Raw genomic sequence first — 22,316 nt, 5'->3', positions numbered from 1 at the left:
CGCCGGATGGCCTTCTAGTATTTGATAACAATAAACATAATATATATATATATATATATATATATATATAAAACATGCTTATTAGATAAATATACTGAGCTTCTTTATGACTATTTCACTCTAATGGATGACCTATTTAAAATATATTGCATGCTGGTATGATCGTAAGACAGTAAAATAAAACCAGATAGATAACAAACAGACAAAAAATGAAAGAAAAAAGTGAAAAAGTAAACAATAAATCTATGCAAAACAAGCAGGTGCGACTGCGACAAGTCTTCATTGAGGATTGCGTGATGTTTCTATTAATTCATATACGACAAAACGCAGTCTATGTAGCTGTTAATAAAAAATACTACTCGTATTGAGTCTGTCTAAGGTAGCGTGGCCGAGCGGTCTAAGGCGCTGGTTTAAGGCACCAGTCTCTTCGGAGGCGTGGGTTCGAATCCCACCGCTGCCAGTTGTTTTAAATCTTGTAATTTTTATTATTTATGATGTTTGAGCTGAAAATAAATGAGCATACCATACTTATTAAAAGTAATGTTCTTCAGTTGAGGAAACATTAATATTTCGATTGATTTCTGCCCGATCAAATCTCTGGCGCCTTCGTTATGTGTGTACTTCGTTTTGGAGAGTGCTTTTTTCCCCTATACTTAAATATTCTGTAGGTTAATGACTTTTTTTGAGGTTGACGTTTCCTGCGTACATAAATCGAATCAATCCATGTATATCAGACGTTTACGAGGGACGTTCAATAAGTAATGACCCTGAACCACTTCCAGTTGTCTGATCTAAATGAAATTTTAACTTGTGCAATGGTAAGCTCTTAGGATTGACTTTCGCACCAGATCTAAAATAGAAGGCTTATATCCAAACAGCTCCTAAGTTTATGGGAAAATGCTTAGATCATTTTAACGCTTCATAATCTACTTGACTTTTACCACATCTGGAGAGGTGGCACGGCGCGCATTCTTTCTGCCTTAACAAAGTACAAAATTGACTTCGAATTCTAGTAAGGAGTATTTTCTGTTCTTACAAATGACACTGTTTTCTGTGTTCCTATTTACAATGCCTCCCCACGGGACAGAGTTAGACACCAGGGTCGTTTTTTAACGTGGAGAAAAGGAACAAAAATAAAAAATTGTCTCAGTCGTGAAGGATATCACCGTCACCGAAAGAGAACAAGAAATTGAAGTGCAGCATGTGAAGAACAGATACTACCCTTTAAGGTATTTATTTGCTCCCCCACTGAGCAAATTAGGCACAAGGCCGATTTTTAAATTGAGGAGTGAAGGGGAAATGGGGACCAACTCCCGGGGGAGTAGGGGGGCTGGATAGTGACAATTGGTATGAAGGGTTGCCCCTACATTGACCAAGGAGTATTTATTTGCTCACCCACCGAGCAAATTAGGCACAAGGCCGATTTTTAAAGTGAGGAGTGATGGGGAAATGGGGACCAGCTCCCCGGGGAGTAGGGGAGCTGGATAGTGACAATTGGTATGAAGGGTTGCCCCTACATTGACCAAGGTCTTATATGTGGGGTTGCCTCCACATATGGTCTTTGCTTGCAGTATCTGCCGGAACAGATACTACACTTTGATCTTTGTATTTATTTGCTTCCCCACGTAGCAAATTAGGCACAGGGCCGTTTTTTAATGTGGAGATGGAGGGGAGGGAAAGGGGGTACCAGCGCCCGAGAGGTGGGAAATGGGAGCTGGATTAGAAACTGTTAGTATGAAGGGTTGCCCCTTCAGTGACGAAGTTTAGATATGTGGGGTTACCCCCACATATGGTCTTTGCTAGTCATAGCTGGTCTTTGCTAGTCATAGCTAGTCTTAGCTTTGCAGCATCTGCCGGAACAGATACTACACTTTGATCTTTTTATTTATTTGCTTCCCCACTGAGTAAATTAGGCACAAGGCCGTTTTTTAATGTGGAGAGAGAGGGAGGGGGAGGGAAAGGGAGATCCAGCTCCCGAAAGGTGGGAAATGGGAGCTGGATAGTAACTGTGGTCTGTAGGGTGATCCCTACTTTGACCAAGTTCAGATATGTGGGGTTACCCCCACATATGGTCTTTGCTAGTCATAGCTGGTCTTTGCTTGCAGCATCTGCCGGAACAGATGGTATTTATTTGCTCCCCCACCGAGCAAATTAGGCACAAGGCCAATTTTTAATGTGAGGAGTGAAGGGAGGGGGAAGGGAAAAAGGGGACCAGCTCCCGAGAGGTGGGAAATGGGAGCTGGTTAAAGGTCAGGCATGTGGGGTTGCCCCCACATCTGGTCTTTGCTAGTCATAGCTAGTCATAGCTTGCAGTATCTGCCGGATCAGATACTACACTTTGATCTTGTCCCGGATTGCCGAGAACAACTGTTTTCTGTGTCTGTCCGCCTGTTTTCTCATCTTTAATTTGGAATTCAATAAACAGAAATAGATTTGTTTTTTTTCTGTTATTGTTTTTTAATAGTAAGTTATGTCTAGTGAAAGGTGATAGTGTCAATTGGTCGTACGACGAAGAAGGTAACGGTAACAGAGCACCGACGGGCGTATGGCGACTGTATGCAAGTGTCGAGCTGTGTATGAAGTGACGTCACGACGAAGAGGTAAAGAAAGATATAAAGAACGCAGACCGAGGATACGCATTCGAAAGGATCACGATAACATTAGAGACATGGGTGTCGTCACAGCCGTAGCGAGAAGTCCCGCGTAGAGCGAGAATGTGGAATAAAGTTATTTTCATAAAACCTGAAACAGCGAGTTGAATTTCTTTTGTGTTCTTTATATATGTCTCCTTTGCGACAGTCTACAACGTGTTGGGTCCCGAGTGTCTACATATTAACACGTGTGTAAACGTGTGTACTACGTTACATTATCGGCAATGGCAAAGAGATGACAAACACAGATATTGGATAAAGATGATATGTATATTTTATTTAACAAGAGAAAACGGTAAATTGTGAGGCAATAAAACCCGTGTATCTGGTTCGGCGTTTCACGGATTTGAAATTCGCGTGTCCCTGAGGTAGGATGACGTGCCTCATGTAGGTCCAGGTCGTATAAACGGGATCTGGTGCTGGAAACGTAACCAGGCGTTAGAACTGATGGCTGGACATCATTGGGCTCTGGAACATGTAGCAGGACGTCAGTGGACACTGGAAGCGGGTAGCCGGACGTCAATGGGCACTGAAAATGGGTAGCTTGATATCAGTGGGCACTGGAAACGGGTAGCTGGATGTCAGTGAGCACTGGAACTGGAGGCTGGATGTCAAGGGCCGCTGAAGCTGATGGCTAGTATCGCTGGTGGATGCAAGATTGAGCTGACAGCTGCGGGAGTTTCTGGAAACTATAAGAGTGCGTGGAACCGCTAGAGTTGAAGGAATCTGCTGGAGTCGAAGCAGGTGCAAGAATTAGAGTGACAGGTTGTGAGTGGAAGTCCGAGAAGCAGGCAGTAGTAAAGGATGGAATTTGAATCGCATTCTGATTTATGTTTCTGCAAAATTTCCAAAGAATCCAATTTCCAAGGCATTGTTATTGAGAAAAGTTGGAACAAATGAACCGATGAACGGATAAACGATTTGGGACAATTTTATCCCTATAATGCCCGCCTAGGGCGACAACCAGAGTTATCTCGAAAACTCCGTTCTAGGAAAATTAATATTTACCATGACTAATGTTTGTGCACAATTTCAAAAAAATTCAAGCCGTGGTTATTGAGAAAAATGTGAACAAACGGACGAACGGGAGTGAATTATTAGGTCCAATCTCTTTTAACCCCTTTTAAAAGAGTAAGAAGATAAAGTCTGAGAAAGTGAACCTCCTAGAACTCTACAGAATTATATGGACCATAGCTCAACTAAGAGAGAACACACCATCTCAACAATGGGCAAGAATCTAGTGGCTTTTGGCCTAAAGGAAAACTCCGAACCGCATTATTTTTGATTGAGTCAAAAGGCATATTTTCATTTAATTTAGCGAAAGTTTTCTTTAACGGTTTCATTCAAGTCAGAGTGAAAATGCTTTCCTGGTAAAATTTCAAACATTCTTACATCGACCATACAGATTTTTTTTTTTTTTACATATATGCAACACTAGCAGGAAGACCCGACGTTGTCCGGTATTAAATAATGATCAACGAATGTTTCATACCATATTTTTATTGTCATCGAAGTCGGTGAAATTTCAAATTTTTCAATCAAATCAATTGATTGCATGTTCTCGTTGGCGATCCACTGTGGTGCACGTTAGTAAACTTCACATACCTTCTCGCAGTGACTTAGTCCATAATACATTGTTGTCTACGACACTGTACTACTGCACTGTAGAGAAACTACTATAGATTTTAGAAAATTATCTATATATAAAAATGGCCAAACGGCCGCGCGCGTTTTTTTGTGCCCAAGAAAGGCTGTTTTTTATTCGACTACGTTACATTTATTTAGAACTGTCCTTATACTTGCTAGATCATAATATCTACGATTTACGAACGGACGTCATCTCTACATTTATTTTGAAAAACTTTTTTAAAATTCCCTCTATTCCGTCCTTTCACGTGTTTGTTGGTCTTTTTTGTATAAATAAAGCGAAACTAATTTAGTCGAAGGTGTTCGCTGGTCGTCAATTAGCTTTGATCCATGTGGATCCTTCATATCAGACAATTGCTATTCATTTGGATTACTGCCAGAGCCCCCCCCACTTTTTGTGGGGAGCTGATTTTCTCCAACATCGTGGGGAACGGCAGAAAGCGGAAACTTAACTGGCCTGCAGCCAGACCTTAATTACTGCGTCTGCGTGAACTCGCCAACTTTTTGATTGGGATCAATAAATTTGAACGCTTTTCACTTTCTCTCGCATCATCGCGTAGCGGTAAGATGTCAGCTTTTCTTTCACTTTCTTTTCCACCTTCGCGTCGAGGGTTCAACCTTGCCTGCCAACTAACACTTTTTTTCTCTCCAAACACTCGGGCAACGCCAGGCACCCCCGCTAGTTTTATATAAAGGATTGAATTAAAGTTGAAAATGTAAAAGTCAAGTATTATGGCCCCGTACTGCTCTAAACAGAAACATTCATTTCGAACGCGCCCCTGTATTATCAAAGAACCTATTGCTTATTGTATACGCCGGGCCCTTCTGTTTGTGTGATGATGATACTTCTCAAATGCACTTGCAAGGTGAGGCTTTATAGGATGTTAATTTTGTTCAAAATCGGACTGTTCCTTTTTTAATCAGATTTTTCGATTATCGAGTTTTAATACTTATCCGAGGCATTCCAATATAAAACCTAATGCACTCCCAGACATATGAAGTAATTTCATGAAAATCAGCTCTGCCATTTCGGAGTCCATAGGGAACTAACTCTCTCTCTCTCTTTCTCTCTTTCTCTCTCGCTCTATCTATCTATCTATCTATCTCTCTCTCTATCTCTCACATACACACACTGATACAGACAGTGCTTTTTATATATAAGTAGAAATTGCTTTGTCCAAGGAAATTCAACTTTATGAAATCTTAAAAAGTGTCGATATAATATATAATTATTTATTAAAGGTGGAAATCTACTTAGACAACGTTTTGATGGTGTGTCACATCGTTTATTAATAAAAGTGTGATGAAAACCGTAAGAATCTACGAGGGCTGTTCCAAAAGTAAGACCTTGCATTTTTTTAAACTCAAAATCTAAAACGTTGAAGAGCTACGAAGACGATAGTGGTACCATTAAAACGAGTGACCTTTTGTGCTCCAGAATTTATTTTTCTGCGTAGTCATCACCATACTCAATGCCCTTTTGTCAACCTCTTTTCATGACTCGGTCGTAAAAGTCTAGACCGCGCTTTGTCTCTCACATCTCTGTTGTTGCTCTGAAATCGACGAACTCATCTCCTAGCTGTGCTGACATCAAGTGAATCGGTTTCATAAAGTTCCACAAGTGCCGGTGAATGTTGATTGGTTTAATTTTTTTTTTTGCGTGAAGGAATTCAATTACGCATCTCTGCGTCTGACGCACGTCTAACGCACGTTCATGACAGAGGTTGCTTTCTTTGAGTCTCACACCGTCAATATCTGCAACTGAGAGATGAAACTTTCGTGTCATGAATGCATTAGTTTAATCACCATAACAGTGCAATTTTACACCACTCTTATCCATTCGGCAGCATAAAAATGTTTACTCATCATAATGCAATTTGCAATCATCTCTGATCCATTTGGGTGAAATAAAAAATAGGAGGCATTACCTTTGGAATGCCCCTCGTATATGAATGATATCATGAGGTAACTCCACGTGTGTGTGTCTGTTTATTGCTTCTCGCGCCAGCGTAACTTTGATAATTGTACATTCATTAATTTTTTATTCCTTTTTAATATTTATTGAAATTAATAATCATCAAGTATGTACTAAAACGAACGTTCTTCAACATAGTATTCATCACTTATCAAGGCATGAAAGCTACTCGAAAATAAAGATTAAACAGTGTAAAGCGGTCGGTGTGACTCACACCGTCAATATCTGCAACTGAGAGATGAAATTCTCAAGTCATGAATGCATAAGTTTAATCATCATAACAATGCAATTTTCAGTCCCCTCTTATCCGTAATAGTGGAAATTAGGTAAAGTTTAGTTATTTAAAAGGGCAGCTATAAAAAATTGTTTACATTGGACTTGAAGACAACCATACTGTAGTCAGTTAGAAAGCAGCCCTGCGGTATAAAATCCCACATGCTGCTCTAGAAAAGAAACTTTGTTCATGGAATGTTTTAGATAGTTTAGTTTTAGGCACAGATACGAATGATCCCCCTGTTCAAGCTCGGGTGTACCTCACCATTTTATTTTATTTTTTTCTTATTAATAAGTTCAGTTTACAATAAAAGAAGAGGTACCATTTAAAATCGCTGCAAATCATTTCTTCGTTTGAATATTTTAAAACTAATTATTAATCAGAAGGTACTTTTCCAGTGCATTCATCGTCAGGCCAAAATATCAGCTGACGTGATATTGTAAACAAGCACAGACGGAATTTGATGAACGAGATTATCATTATTATTGTTTTTATTTTTTGATTTTTGCGAATTAGTCCATTGGGCAAATTATTCCTCGTAATATATAATATTCAATAGAGGGTTGATTCTATCATAATACACAATCTGCATGAATTGAAATATCATGTTTAAACGTATTGTACGACCGGGCAATACCGGGTATCCAGCTAATACTGTATAAACAGATCAATTTATAACTTTTATAACTTTCATATAATATATAACAATGTAAATGAAAAAAAAAAACTTTGAAAATCCTATTAAAAACAAAAACAAAAAAACTGGCTTAGTTCAAAATGTTACGTTGCGCAGGACCCCAGGTTGGGAACGGTCGTAGTTAGTAGGTTTGTAACAAAAACGTAGTAGCCGTCAATTTCCTTGATCGTCCGCTAGTGTCTTGTTTACGATCCGAGCTAAACGGTTGTCATGGCAACTGCTAAGACAGCATGGTTATTTCCCCCTTGACTGGGCATTTTTCATTCGAGCTGACTTATCAATTGTCCATCCTTGTCATAACAACGACGATATCTGAAACAAAGTTTTGACATGCACATAACGATCAGGCGTAACTCAGAACATAAAGGAAAGACGTAAGTCACGATTGCTTTTCGTATAAAATGTATTTTTAACTAAAGCCTTACATGCATTTTATCAAATAGTTCATTTCTGTGGCTTGGCTTTCCTTTCATTGAGCGATCGGAGGGGGGGGGAGAACGCGATTTCACTTCGACAATCGCACGTCCTTCGGCGGTCCTCAGACCTACTTCTCCTCTCTGACTCCAAAAATCACATCGTTATATTCACAGGATTTTTTTGTTCCCGTATTTTCCACTATTACGGTCTCCGCTGGCTTGCATTTGATTGATTAATTAATTTATTGTCGTTAATTGATTCTTCAATTTCCAGGCAAGTTTTAGCTCTGTTTACAAATGCATTGCTTGCATTTGACCCAGTTCTCCAGTAACCCATTTTTTCTTAGTCGGGCGACTATTGTTTTTGTTTATTGCACGTGTCTTTACAACACGTTCCAGCCTTGACCATAATTGTTTTTTTCCAGGACATTCTAATCTTTCTTTGTTCTCGCAAAGGAATGTCCCATTCCAGCAAAATATGCGATCTCCCCCACAATCACTTTACTTTGTAAACAAAAAATCGTCGTCCGATTTTTCTGTTTACGCCGTAATTACTTTTGTCACTTTGTCTGGTGGACAATCGATATTCGATGCCCTCCTTTCGAGTTTCTTAAAAAGGTTTCTTTTAACCGTTATGTATCGGATGGTCCCAGACATCCATTGCATAACAAAAATGTATGGACAAAAATGGGTAGTTATGAAGTATAAGGACTATGCCATCATCGAATCATCCGGGTAGTTTACGGAAAACGCAGGAAAGTACCGAAACGCTGAAGGTCTTAATCTTACTGTAACATTGCAGGAACAAGCAAACAAAGCAATTACAAATAAATAAATCCGATTAGGTTTCTTTTTCTTTTTTTAGCACAAGTCGTTTATTACCGTTTTTCTTTATCCCCGTCGCGACTATCCCTTAAAAAGTCTCTCGCTGCCACATGCCCATTTTATCTGGTCCATTTCTCTTTCTTCGGACCACACGTTCGCCACAACCGGCCTATTCTCGCCGTCACTTTACACGTCAGTCTCCTTCGGCGCTGACATTGTTTATCTGTTCTCGTGGTGTCCTTGCTTTTCCCCTTTTTATTTACACGCCAGCTCGCCCATACTTCCTAATTTTCATACGCGCCGATGTTAATATAATCGTTTGCTATTCATCCTTCGACTGCTGCTTATATTTTCCCATATGCGCTTTGTTAGATTACTATAAAAAAAATCCATAAAGACAATATTCGTTTGCTATCATCGGTTTATTATAAAAAATATGTTAATAAGATTAATTTATCTTGATTTAAAACCCTCTCGTCGATAAAATAAATTTTTTTATAAAAATATATTAAAATGTTTTTGCTATAAATTGTTTGTTATTCAAAATAATAAATTCTTATTCATAAAACTCACCTTACAACAAGCATTTCTTTTTCTTGATTTTAATTTTAATTTTCTGAAAGTTTTCTAAAAATTGCCCAATAATTATTAATAATTATTCAAGAATATAGTTTGTCGTTTTTCAATTAATTTTTCATTTAAATTGATTTCATTTTTTAATTAATTTTTAATTGAAATTGTTTTCATTTTTCAATTCATTTTTAATTGAAATTGTTTTCATAATTTAATAAACATCGTTTTCGACTTTTGAAAAAGTCTTCATCAGGTTCTGACATTTTATCTTTTGTAAGTAATTTAAAAAAAAACATTTAAACCAATCGTGACTAACACATCCACGGACTACTATCCACGAAAGATTTAATAATATCGATTGGAAAGATGATTTACAAAATGAACATAAAAATCAGAGACTGATAAAGACCTTTTTAAAGAATCGAATGCTTGTTTATTCTTTAAGATAAATAATTATGTTTTGGAGAAACACGTTATTTGACTTTCTATTTCTACAATATATATCAAATACGAAACTATGTTTTCAAACTGCCAATATTTTTCTTATTCTTTTTTATGTTTTTTTTTTTTTTTTTTTTTTTTTAAGATTTAATTTTCCATTGCTGGTACTGATGATAAAATAAGAAATATTTATTGATTTTAAACTACCAGTAAAACAAAAATCAATATACCATAAATGTATTATTTACGCTAGCAAAAACACTTGCCATTACATGGGTTTTACGGTAATCCGAAAAAAAAAATGCAAATAAAAATAAAAAATAATAATAACTCTTTAATTAAATATTTAGATGGTTTGAAAGAATCGTAATCGGAAATTTCATCGGAATCGAGAAAAATATTGGAATAATTGCGTTTCTAATGTGAAGATTCATGTATTGTAAAAGAAAAAAAAACAACAAAAAAAATCAAACCAAAGGAAAATGTAGATACTTTTTTGATGGTATATATCAACCGAAAATAGCACCGAGTAATGGGTGTCGCCCGAATTCGTCCACAAACTCCCCCAGAGCGATATCTGTGCGTCTCACATATCTGGAGGTCGAAACAAAGACCGATATCTGTTCTGGCACAGTTGTTGTAAAGCGAATTGCCTGTCGTCGGTTTTTGGGGTGGGTGGTTGTATTTCGCAGTTAGATGGCGGTGACAAGACATTTGTTTCTAGTCAACTGTCCTGAGAAGGCCGTTACATATGTTAGGTGACAGGATTTGGAGCTGGTGACAACATGTTTATTGTGTCCATAACGGGGTTGGTTTGATTTAGTGTAGGCGATCGTATGTTCGGATGAGCTGACGTGATCACGTCTCAGCTGACGAGAAGACAACGTTGTTGTTGGCGATCTTTGTTCATTTATGACTTGGATTTCCGTTTTTTTTATATCTTAAAGCGAGAAAGACATTGTTTACAAGCAACGTCTCACAGTTTTCTTCTTATTTATTCTTTCTGGTGCTACCAGATAAGGCTGTCTGAAGATACTGGCCTCCTGACTTAAATACGTCAAATGTTGATGTTATTGTTTTCCTCCTTTCCCTTTTATTTATTTATTTTTTATTACATTTTCATCCCAAACACGACACAGTGCCACTTTAATGCAGGGGGCTACTATCAAGGATATACGTTGTAGGGATACTATGTAGGGAGTTGAGCAGCAAGATTTCTGTTCACATTACACTTCAACTTTTGCATGTCAGTACAGTTGGGGAAGCAGGAGCTCGGAAGGGAATTTCAAAGTCTAGAAGTTCTGAGGAAGAAACTATTACAGTAGAATGTTTTCTTACATCTAGGGATCTCGGATTTGTATTACTGTACACATGGATTCGAAAATGTTGCCCAGAAAAAAAAAACAAATATATAAAAAATAAATGTTATCATAGTCAAGATAAGTTACTTTTCTACCTAACTGGATAATTTTCTAGTGTTTTTATTTAATCTAACATGTTTATTCAGCTCGAAAAACATTCACTTTTTACTGATGATATATATATATATATATATATATATATATATATATATATATATATATATATATATATATATATATATATACTAGCAGTATATATTGTTGCGGGGCTAACGGGTGTCGATGTAAATCCCACAAACTCAAAATAATAATGATAATAAAATCAAGTGTAAAATGGAGTTGAACAATCAAGCAAAGATGACTGAGACGAGAATGGATAAATAAAATACAAAATTTATTTTTTAAAAATTGTAAATGAATGAAAGTGGAGATAAGAAAGTTTCTTCTTGGTCGAAAGTCTCTTCCTGTGACTGAGATAATTGAATGTTTTTCCATGTAATGAAAAAGACAGTTCCTCAACTGAGGTATAAAAAGATCTATATGTGATGAAGTAGAAAAATCCTTCGACTGAATTAATTGAATGTTTTTTTTTATGTATTGAAATAATCAAGGAAAGTCCTTCGACTGAATTAATTGAATATTTTTTATGTATTGAAATAATCAAGGAAAGTCCTTCGACTGAATTAATGGAATTATGTATTGAAATAATCAAGGAAAGTTCTTCGACTTAATTAATTGAATGTTTTTTTATTTATTGAAATAATCAAGGAAAGTCCTTCGACTGAATTAATGGAATTATGTATTGAAATAATCAAGGAAAGTTCTTCGACTGAATTAATTGAATGTTTTTTATGTATTGAAATAATCAAGGAAAGTCCTTCGACTGAATTAATGGAATTATGTATTGAAATAATCAAGGAAAGTTCTTCGACTGAATTAATTGAATGTTTTTTATGTATTGAAATAATCAAGGAAAGTCCTTCGACTGAATTAATGGAATTATGTATTGAAATAATCAAGGAAAGTTCGACTGAATTAATTGAATGTTTTTTATGTATTGAAATAATCAAGGAAAGTCCTTCGACTGAATTAATGGAATTATGTATTGAAATAATCAAGGAAAGTCCTTCGACTGAATTAATTGAATGTTTTTATGTATTGAAATAATCAAGGAAAGTCCTTCGACTGAATTAATTGAATGTTTTTTTTATTTATTGAAATAATCAAGGAACGTCCTTCGACTGAATTAATTGAATGTTCTGAAGGAGACAAGTAAGAGTTCTTGGTTAGAAATAACCAGTCTTTTTTTAGGAAGGAATAACAATATAAAAGTCCATCGCTTGCTTTAGCCAAGAGGTAGAAAAGGATAAAAAATATCCATTAAGATAAAAAGTCTGTCGAGAACGAATGATGGTGTGGTGTGCACACGAGGTCAACGTCATGCGGTGACGGAGTCAAACGGTCTGCTTACGGCGAGCTGTGTGTGCTGGTGTTGACTGCCCGTTTGGGCGCAAAAATGCCCTTTTTATACCTCTCCAATCGACCCGACGGAGACCTTCGGAAAACAACATTTTTTGGATTTTTTTTCCTTGTAATCCGATTGGATGAAAAGAATAACATTCTTATGACGTAAGATGCTTTAAGTGACGTCTGCACAAACAACTGAAGTTTCCTTTAAGACCCACCGAATTTGTGTGGGTGGGGAAAGGTAATGTACGCACAGCTGAAACGATGTTTATACATCCACGCGAGCGCAACTGGGTTTTACTGTTGAGGCAGCGCGCCATTATTTTGTTTTGAGTAGATTTGACGCGGGCGCGTCAGGGCTACGATTATATATATATATATATATATATATATATATATATATATATATATATATATATATATATATATATATAAACGATAGCATCATATTGTGTATTTTCATATTCGTTACAATTGTTTCGTGAACATTCCGACTATTTCAAACATTATGTTATTTAAAAATATTCCAAAATAGCCACTCCTCAGACGGCAAAATACACTACTTACACATATATGAACATACTTCTAATCTCTATTTAAGAGAAAAAGAATTTTGACTTAACTCCACCCACTTATCTATTGTTTATTGTTTAATTATTTTATGTTAGCAATGGAATCTATAAACTGCCCAATTTTCGTATTTCTATTATCATATTATATTTCAATCAATTGCCTATATTAATATTGCACTGAACCTCTGTGTGTGTGTGTTTTATTTTTATTTAAGTAATTATTTTTCTTCTCTAAATTATTTAACTATTTTATTTTCTAAATATTAAACTACACCCTCAGATTTTAGTTTATATTTATTGTGCCAACGATAACCTCTTCAATCTACGATAGTTTCGTATAAGTTTTCTTTTCATCTACGATCTCATAATCGACTTTGCTTAATATTTTATTTCTTAAGGAATTCTTATTAATGGTGAATTTAATAAAATATTGATTGAAATTATTTTCATCCCTAACTTATTATTATTATTATTATTATTATTATTATTATTATTATTATTATTATTATTATTATTATTATTATTTAAATTTTAAATTTATCTGTTAATTTTTATCCATATATAAGTATTCTATTTTAATGTCTTTTATTTTCCTCTTGAATAACTTGTAATGTCTTTTATTTTCCTCTTGAATAACTTCTTAAAATCTTCATGTTGTGAGGAAGATTTTTATAAAATTTTTATCAATTTTCCAATTTCTTTAAGTTTTTAGGCATTTAAATTTTGATATTTTGACTTTAGAATTTATTAATTACATTCGTTTGATTTTAAACTCATAATTCTAACATTAACTTGTTTAAGCTAATCCCAGTTTAATTTCTCATTTATTTTGAATTTTATATTTTAATTAAATTTATCCCTCTTAACCTGCGCGTTTCAATATTTTGCAGTTATTTAATAGCAAATTTTTTCCATTCTTATGCTGCTGCAATTAGTCGGGTGTAATTTTATCATCTATAATGATTATTAAAGCCAAAACTGCTACCATTTCTTCTATTTAGGTTACAATTATTTTATCTAGTATGTGTTTATTGAAGATCTACTAATTTATTTATTTATTACAACATTTTAAAATCTGTGTAATTTAAGAATTCTCTTTGCACACTTACATTCCACCCGCAATATATTCTGTTCATTTTCTTTTCTAAATTTATTGCAATCAGGTTTTAGGCATGATAACACGAATGTACTTCCATGAAGACAGCTTTATATAGCATCTAAACTTAAAGATGTCCTTCAAGTAAGCACAGATTACACCTTTTTATTTATTCGGTTTATACTTTCTACCTATATCTACTATTGACCATTTTAATTCAAACTTTTATTTTTATTTTTACGCAGTTCCCTACCCCAATCACCTAATGAAGTTGTGTTCCTCTTCTTATTTTTTATAATTATTTTTTTTCTATTCTTACTTCTGTTATTATCATCATCCCGATTTTGTTCGTTCTCAAGTCCAATGATAAATGACGCAACATGGTTTCTGTATCTGCCTTAAAAAACATCATACCCCCTAGGTATATGTTTTTACTATAATCCATCCTAACTTCACATTCGTACACAATTTCAGATTTAAGCAATTGTCCTCCAATGGACAGTTGTAAGGTATTCTACAGTTACATTTTCTCTCCAAATTTAGTTCACCTGGTTCGGTCCTATTGTTATTCACTATTTTGTTTATTTTACCATTATTAGAACCTATTATAGTATTGCGTAGATTGGCTAAGGTTGAGAATGAAAGTTTAACTGTGTTCTTATGAATTATTTTACTTAATCTATTCTTTGAGGGGAAGTTCTTAACAATTATATATAATGTATGAGGTGAAGATAAATATTAACAAAACATATTTAAATAACCCTTTTTAATTTAAAGCCTTTTCTTAAAACATTGCAGATGGAAAAGAAAATGGAAAACAAATATATTGTAATGTGTAAATAAAAATTTATACGAAACTAAGGCAAATTGATATATAAATAGAGACTAAAATATGTAAAAGTGTAGTTTAGGAGTAATAATAAATAAGTAAATCAGAGAGAAAAAAATAATTGTAAAAACTGAGAAAACATTAAAAGATTAAATAAATATAAAAATAAGAAATACGAAAGTGGGATACTTAATCAATTCGAAAGGAATCTTAAAAAATAAATAAATATAATAAAAATAAAATGAGGATGAACAAGGTGAGTCCAAACTGTTTGTCCCCTTAAAATAGGGATTGTGAATATATATATATATATATATATATATATATATATATATATATATATATATATATATATATATATATATATATATGACAAATGTATTTTGGTGCCTGAAGAATAGCTATTTTTGGAATAGTTTTAAATAATATAATGTTTAAAATTGTCCAAATGATTACGAAACATAATACACCATATGATGTTCTTATTTTGTTGATTTTTGCAAAAATATTATACATATATATATATATATATATATATATATATATATATATATATATATATATATATATTTAAATTTATTTATACAAACATTAATGGCTACATATGTGCATACATGTTTCTGTAATCACCCGCGTTGGGGGATTACGTCTTCAGGCCAAGAATTACCGTCGAAAACTGATATTTCAATAAAAAAAAAAAAAATTGATTGAAATATCAGTTTTTGACGGTAATTCATGGCCTGAAGACGTAATCCCCCAACGCTGGTGATTACAGAAACATGTATGCACATATGTAGCCATTAATGTTTGTATAAATAAATTTAAATATACCTGCTCTGTTCACTCATTGAGCACTCTTTGGTAGACACATGTTGTTTCATTGGATGTACTTCTAGGAAACTAAACTCTACTGGCTATATATATATATATATATATATATATATATATATATATATATATATATATATATATATAGTAACGTTCGTGTGTGTGTAAGTACGACTCTTTTTACATTCCACACCACTGGACGTATCATGACGAAACCTGGCATGATGATGGTTCCCTTACCTAGGAATGGTGCACACCAATTTTCAAAGTTAAAGTCAAAAGTCAAGGTCATAGTTTATGTATTTATACTCTCCTAAAGCCCACATTAGTGGACCGACCATAACTAAACCTTGCATGATGATGTGATAGCCCCCTAACCTAGGGATGGTGCACACCATTTTTCAAGTTTACGGTCAAAGCCTATGTATATGTACTCCTTACATCCCATACCACTGAACCGATCATCGCCAGACCTGACATGATGATGATCTCCGACATAAGGATGATGCACACTATTTTTCAAGACCAATGTCAAAGGTTAAGATCGGGACTTTGCTGTATGCTTGTATACCCGCGAAACGCGGGTGTCTTTGCTAGTATAGTCGAATCACGGCTCCCCAGCGTGGCAAGAGATTATGTGTTTTTAAAGCTGAGATTCGAAACCCGATCTCTTGTAGAATAGTTAGCGTTCTCTCCAGTATATTTCTCACTCAACAGGAAAGTAAGAGAAATTTTGTTCTTGGATTTATTTACATAACCGATTACCGAAAGAACTCTATTCAAATTACAAAGAGTTATGTTTTGCGCTAAAGAGAAAGCTGTACTTCTTTGACTAAAGAGCTAACCACCTAGTGGGGAACAAATCCTTTCCTATATAGTCAAACACGGGGAGCTGTTTCGTAGTTTTTAACTCATCAGTGTGGCTAAACGTAGCAAGCGTATCAATGCTGAAATTCGAAACCCGAACGGGCAATTATAATCAAATATGATCAGCAACCATGCATTAACAGACCAAACACTAACAGTAGAAGAAACTATAACGTTATATGTGCATATTCTTTGTTTACATGATACTACTATAAACCGAAATAAATTTATTCTTCTTAGATTATTGCTTTACGCTAAATGGAAACAGGTCATCTACCAGAGAATTTTACCTGTCATATGTACATGCAAGAATAGAATTATCTTCAGACGGCTGTTTCTTTGTTTATTATTTATCAGTATGGTTAGATCCGAAAAACAAACAGCAATTTATCCATTGCCCTCTTTCTCTGTGTTTTGTAGTAGTAGTAGTAGTAGTAGTAGTAGTAGTAGTAGTTGTTGTTGTTGTTGAGCTGCATTGATTCATTTCGAATGAATTAGATGATTTTGTTGGCATTTGTTTCCCAGATATCTTTCCAGTTAGAAAAATGTTAGAAAGTCATCAGATACTTAAAGGAGAGAGCCCGTGTAATTTGGCAACATAAAGTGAAAGTATTTCTGTGGGACAAACTGGATTCTAACTTGGAACACCCAAGTTGTCAATCTGTTTCGTTAACTATTTAGCCTCCATCATCTCCTATATGTGTGTGTCTATAAGTTATATATATATATATATATATATATATATATATATATGTATGTATGTATGTGTGTGTGTGTGTGTGTGTGTGTGTGTGTGTGTGTGCGTTGACACACCGGTTCTCGTGTCAATTGCGATGACACACAGATTCTCGTCAGATCACAGAAGTTAAGCAATGTTGAGCCTGGTAAGTACCAGATGGGTGACCATTTGGGAATCCTAGGCGCTGTATCTGCTCTTTGCTTATCTTGGTATTTGTTTCCAGTCGTCCTGTACATACTTTTCACCTGCCACTGGTATTTAACAATGTCGACTCCGGAGAGGTGTGGTTGAAGATTGCGCACCTCCTGCCACGAAAATTTCCCGTAAAGGCACGCCTTCGTGGGTATCCATAGTCTGTCAAAAACTGAAAGTTCCTGTATGTATGTATGTATGTATGTATGTATCCTAGAAAGGTTGCCTTCACCACGGCTTACGGGAGCCCTCTCCACCACAATACACATATACACACACACAAATATACACGGTGCTAGTTGGCTGTTGACCCAGAAAAAGAGTTCATTCGCCCTTTGCCAAGCAAATCTCTGATTTAAAAAACCATAAAGCGGGAGACCAGTACCCGCATTAAGCTGGTCTGCAGTTTAATTTGTTGCTGGCTATCTTGCTCTTGCTTGTTGCTGGATCTCAACATTTTGAACCGAGAGAGAGACTTAGCTGTCGTACAAAGCTAAGACTCTGTAACATCATCTTTGTATAGATACTCCCTCAGGCATTTGGGCTCATGGATTTTAAATGTCTGAGGGAGTGGCACTCGTCTGACAAGACGTCGCAATCATCATGTATGTATCCAATATTTTTTCTGATTTCCACACAATTCCCGATTCCCATTCAGATTCTTTATAAATATCTAAATATTTGACTATAGAGTTATTTTTCCGATCACCTCAGGAACACATATTTTCTCAAACGTAAAACACACACTTGTAGGGGATGATCTATAGATTTTACTTTTACTGATTGTTTAAAATTAATAAATATTTATTATTTTATCATTACTACCAAGAGTAGAAGATTTTGCATTAAACAAAATCAAATAAAACAGATAATTTAAGGAATCGTTTTTGGCATCGGAAAATAGACACAATTTTTTTTTCCGATTCCGATACCCCCCAAAATTCCGATTCTTCTGATTTCCGATTCTGATTTCGATTAATCCACCTAACACTAATATATATATATATATATATATATATATATATATATATATACACGCATATATATACACATATACACATATATATATATACATATATATATGTATACATATATATCTGTCTGTCTCTCTCTTTCTCTCTCTCTCGCTTTCTCTTCCCCTCTCTCTCTCTCTCTCTCTCTCTCTCTCTCTCTCTCTCTATATATATATATATATATATATATATATATATATATATATATATATATATATATATATATATATAATTAACCCAGTATCATTGTATTCTCACCTTTCGCGAACTCGATGATTAAAGTACCTTTCTCATTCCAACTTTTCAATCAATTATACTTTTTTTAAATATCTTATTTGGGGCCCATTTTGTCCGCCACAAAGACAAATAAATGATCAAATGGAAATGTCTATCTAATCGGGATTTGTTTGAATGAATCTGTTCACACAATCTGTTCTAGAAAAGTTGAAAGAAAAGAATAGCAAAAGAAACGCAGCTTCTTTAACACAAACTTTCGTCTTTCACGCGTAATCTCGTCAATGTCGTTACTTTGAGGCTGACAGCGTCGACGCGCGAACCGCCATTTTATCTCACCTTTTTTACGATGGCAAAGATAGAACTGAAAATGTTGGAGAGAATATAGTAAAGGGAGGGAAGGAAGAGAGAGAGGGAGCGATATAGAAAGAGAAGAGGAAGAAAAGAGAATGAGAGAGGTAGAGGTAAAGAGAGAGAGAGAGAGAGAGAGAGGAAAAGCAAAGCAGGAAGAGTGTGATGGGGAAACATTGCGTAGGAAGAGAGAGGGAAGCAAGAAAACAGGGAGGGAAAAGACAAAGAGGAGAAAGAAGATGTTAGAAAGAGGGGAAGAATTAGAGGGAAAGAAGAGAGAAAGAGAAAAAGGAGAGTGGGAGCGAGAGTAAAATAAGAAGAGGAATAAAAGAGAGGGGAAGTGCGAGAGAAAAAGAGGAGCAGAGAAATGAGAAGGAAAGAGAGAAGAGGAGGAGAGAGTGAGAGAAAGAGAGGGGACGAAGGAGATGGAGAAACAGAGTATATATATATATATATATATATATATATATATATATATATATATATATATATATATATATATAGAGAGAGAGAGAGAGAGAGAGAGAGAGAGAAAGAAAGAGAAGGTATGAAGGTATGAGGGAAGGTATTATGCCATACATAATAACGTGAGTAAAAAAAAAAAAAAAAGACCTTGGGCGGCGGCAGACAATGAAAGTGAAAGTTATTTACTTTTTCTATTTTGCATATTTATTTTTTATTCATTTTTTTTTATTAGAATCCTTAAAGATGAGACTTCATAATTTATGCATTCATTTTTTTTTTTTTTTTTTGTGAACTGTTATCCTTATCTTTAAAGTTGTTGTTGTTTCATCACGTTTCGGCCAACGTATTTTCTGGTCTTCTTCAGATGATTAACCGCGACAGGATAAGAATCTTGAGTCTTGTAACTTATCCCCAGTAATTACTGCCTTCCATAGTTGTTGTCTCACGACATTTGGGTAGGATTGAAACTGCTATCTTCAGACAATGTTCGCCTCCAACTGTAAACTCAACGCTTATATCCATTGTTCCACGGACTCCGAAGGATAACATTTCGCAAAAGAATAAATGCACGAATAAAAGTTATTTGGTTTTTTCTTAGCTTTAAAACAATGCTTGATTTAAAAAAAAAAAAAAAAAACGAAAACAAATAATTAATAAAAATCAACTCGAGAATAATTCTGTTTTGCAGAATTTGATCATCATAACACGTGTCCAATGTGCTTATGTCAAACTTTATACTAGCTGACCTAAGCGTTATTGACATAGATCACTAATATGTAACTACATAACTAGGGTCATAGGTCACTAATGTGTGACTTCATTTTCCAGGCTAAATTTATTTTAACAGAGAATGAGAATCTTTTGTTAAGAATGTCCATCGGTTCTTCGTGATCTAAAGGCTGACCAATCGAAGCAACAATTTCCTAAGCGTAAATGAAAGCGGGTTAACTCCAAAATATATAAATGCTGAAGATAACTGTCACATATCCCATCATCTAGTTCCCCCATCCTTACAGATCTTCCACAGTCGACATCCTCATATGTGTTTTATAATATAACCTTTCAAATAATGACCTTTTGGCTAGGAACAAAATGTAACAATCTATTTATTTATGTATATAGCTATTTTGCACAATATCGATTTGGGAATCTTTAATAGGGCGATCTCTGAAGTGAATGTGGTATTATGGTGATTAAAGATTCTAGCTAGGAAAATGATAAACAAATATTAGGTACAATTACAAGGATGACCATAGATCCCCGTCCCCAACACTTTTGAATGGCCTTGTGCCTAATTTATTTCGATGAATGTATATTTTTTGAAATGAATAAATTTTACATCCGTTCTGATGCTACGCTTAATAAGTACTGTTCTCGATGAAAAGGAAATTCTTCTAGAATGAGTAATTTCTTCGTTTTTTTTTGTTTTTTTTAAATTTTTGTTCCAATCCAGAGTGTTCTTTTGTGAGGAGCTGGATTTTTTTTCTACAGCGTGGAACGATAAAATTGTCGCAATAGAAAAGACGACATGATTCCATTTCCGTTTGATGAAAACTGTTTTTCTTTTTTAGTTGCAGTTGGCCAGTTGTGTACAAATCCCAAGAGCATTAGAGCCTTCTATCACGTATGAAAGTGGCGTAATTTTCAACGAGCGAGATTGGAGATGCACCGCTGTAGACAGTGTCAGCATCCTAAACTGCATCGCTGGATTGCCACGAATAACAGGGACGAGGCCATGGTGATGAGAACAAGTTTCCGGCCACGGTTATGGTCTTTGATGTGGTTTCAAGTGAGGGCTACATCATACTACCTCACATCTTCGAAGTCGGCTTGAAAGTCAACATTAAAGTGTACCTAGATGTGGTGAAGAGGGTGGTGATCCCCTGGTGCAATCAGGTGGCCGCTGGCAGACCCTGGGTGTGGCAGTAGGACTCGGCGCCGGCCCACTAGTCCAAAGAGGGGCAGGCTCCTCAGAAAGAGTGTTACGAATTTGCACGCTTCTCTCACTGCCCCCTCCTCCAGCGACCTGGACCCGTTCGACTACTTCGTTTGGTCATACGTTGAGAACATCACCAACATGATCTCCTACAACACCAAAGCCAGCCTGATCGCCGCCATTCGCCGAGTATTCGCCGAGCTCCTGCCGCCGCTTGTGGAAAATGCATGTTCCTAGACCCGAACCCGTATCAAGAAAATGATTGAGTTTGAAGGCGGCTACATTGAATAAATGTCAGCTCTACTACATAATTAAGTTACCTGAATTGATTGAATAAAATTTTAAAAATAAAGCGATAGTGTTGTTTTCTTTAGGGTGACAACTTTATCGTTCCACCCTGTACATAAAAAAAACCCGACCCTGTGTTTAACTTTGCCCTTGTGAGGAGGCAAGTAAATGGGGACTCTTTTAAGAGAACCCGTAAGCACAAACGATTCGTGAAAATCAATACGGCAATTATGGGAGGGATTAATACGGCTAACCCTACAGTACAGACCAATAAGTCTCCTGTGTGTTATGAGTAAGTTGCTGGAATCCATATTAAATAGAGAAATAGTCAACCACCTCAGCAGGAATAACCTTCTTAGTGACACACAATATGGTTTCCGCTCTGCAAGATCTACCGCAGATGTGCTGACGGTTATATCCCACAGGATTAGTGAATCACTTGAAAAGGCTTCCTTTCTAGGGCAATTGCTCTTGACATATCAAAGGCCTTCGACAAGGTATGGCATAAGGGTCTACTTCACAAGATTTCCAGCTACGGTATAACTAGAAATGTTTTCTCAATCATTAAATCATTTCTCT

General features: G+C 35.3%; 1 non-coding gene across 1 annotated transcript; it reads left to right on the top strand.

The window, feature by feature from the left end:
- The first annotated feature begins 378 nt into the window (after window positions 1-378).
- On the top strand, window positions 379-460 carry Trnal-aag (transfer RNA leucine (anticodon AAG)). The gene has a single exon. It is a non-coding gene; the product is annotated as a tRNA-Leu (tRNA).
- Window positions 461-22,316: the final 21,856 nt, after the last annotated feature.

The sequence above is a fragment of the Euprymna scolopes genome, chromosome 23, assembly GCF_053919585.1.
Source record: "Euprymna scolopes isolate OS-2025 chromosome 23, ASM5391958v1, whole genome shotgun sequence".
Taxonomy (NCBI): Eukaryota; Metazoa; Mollusca; class Cephalopoda; order Sepiida; family Sepiolidae; genus Euprymna; species Euprymna scolopes.
Note: the sequence above shows the minus strand (reverse complement) of the source record. Positions and strands in the feature narration are given on the sequence as shown.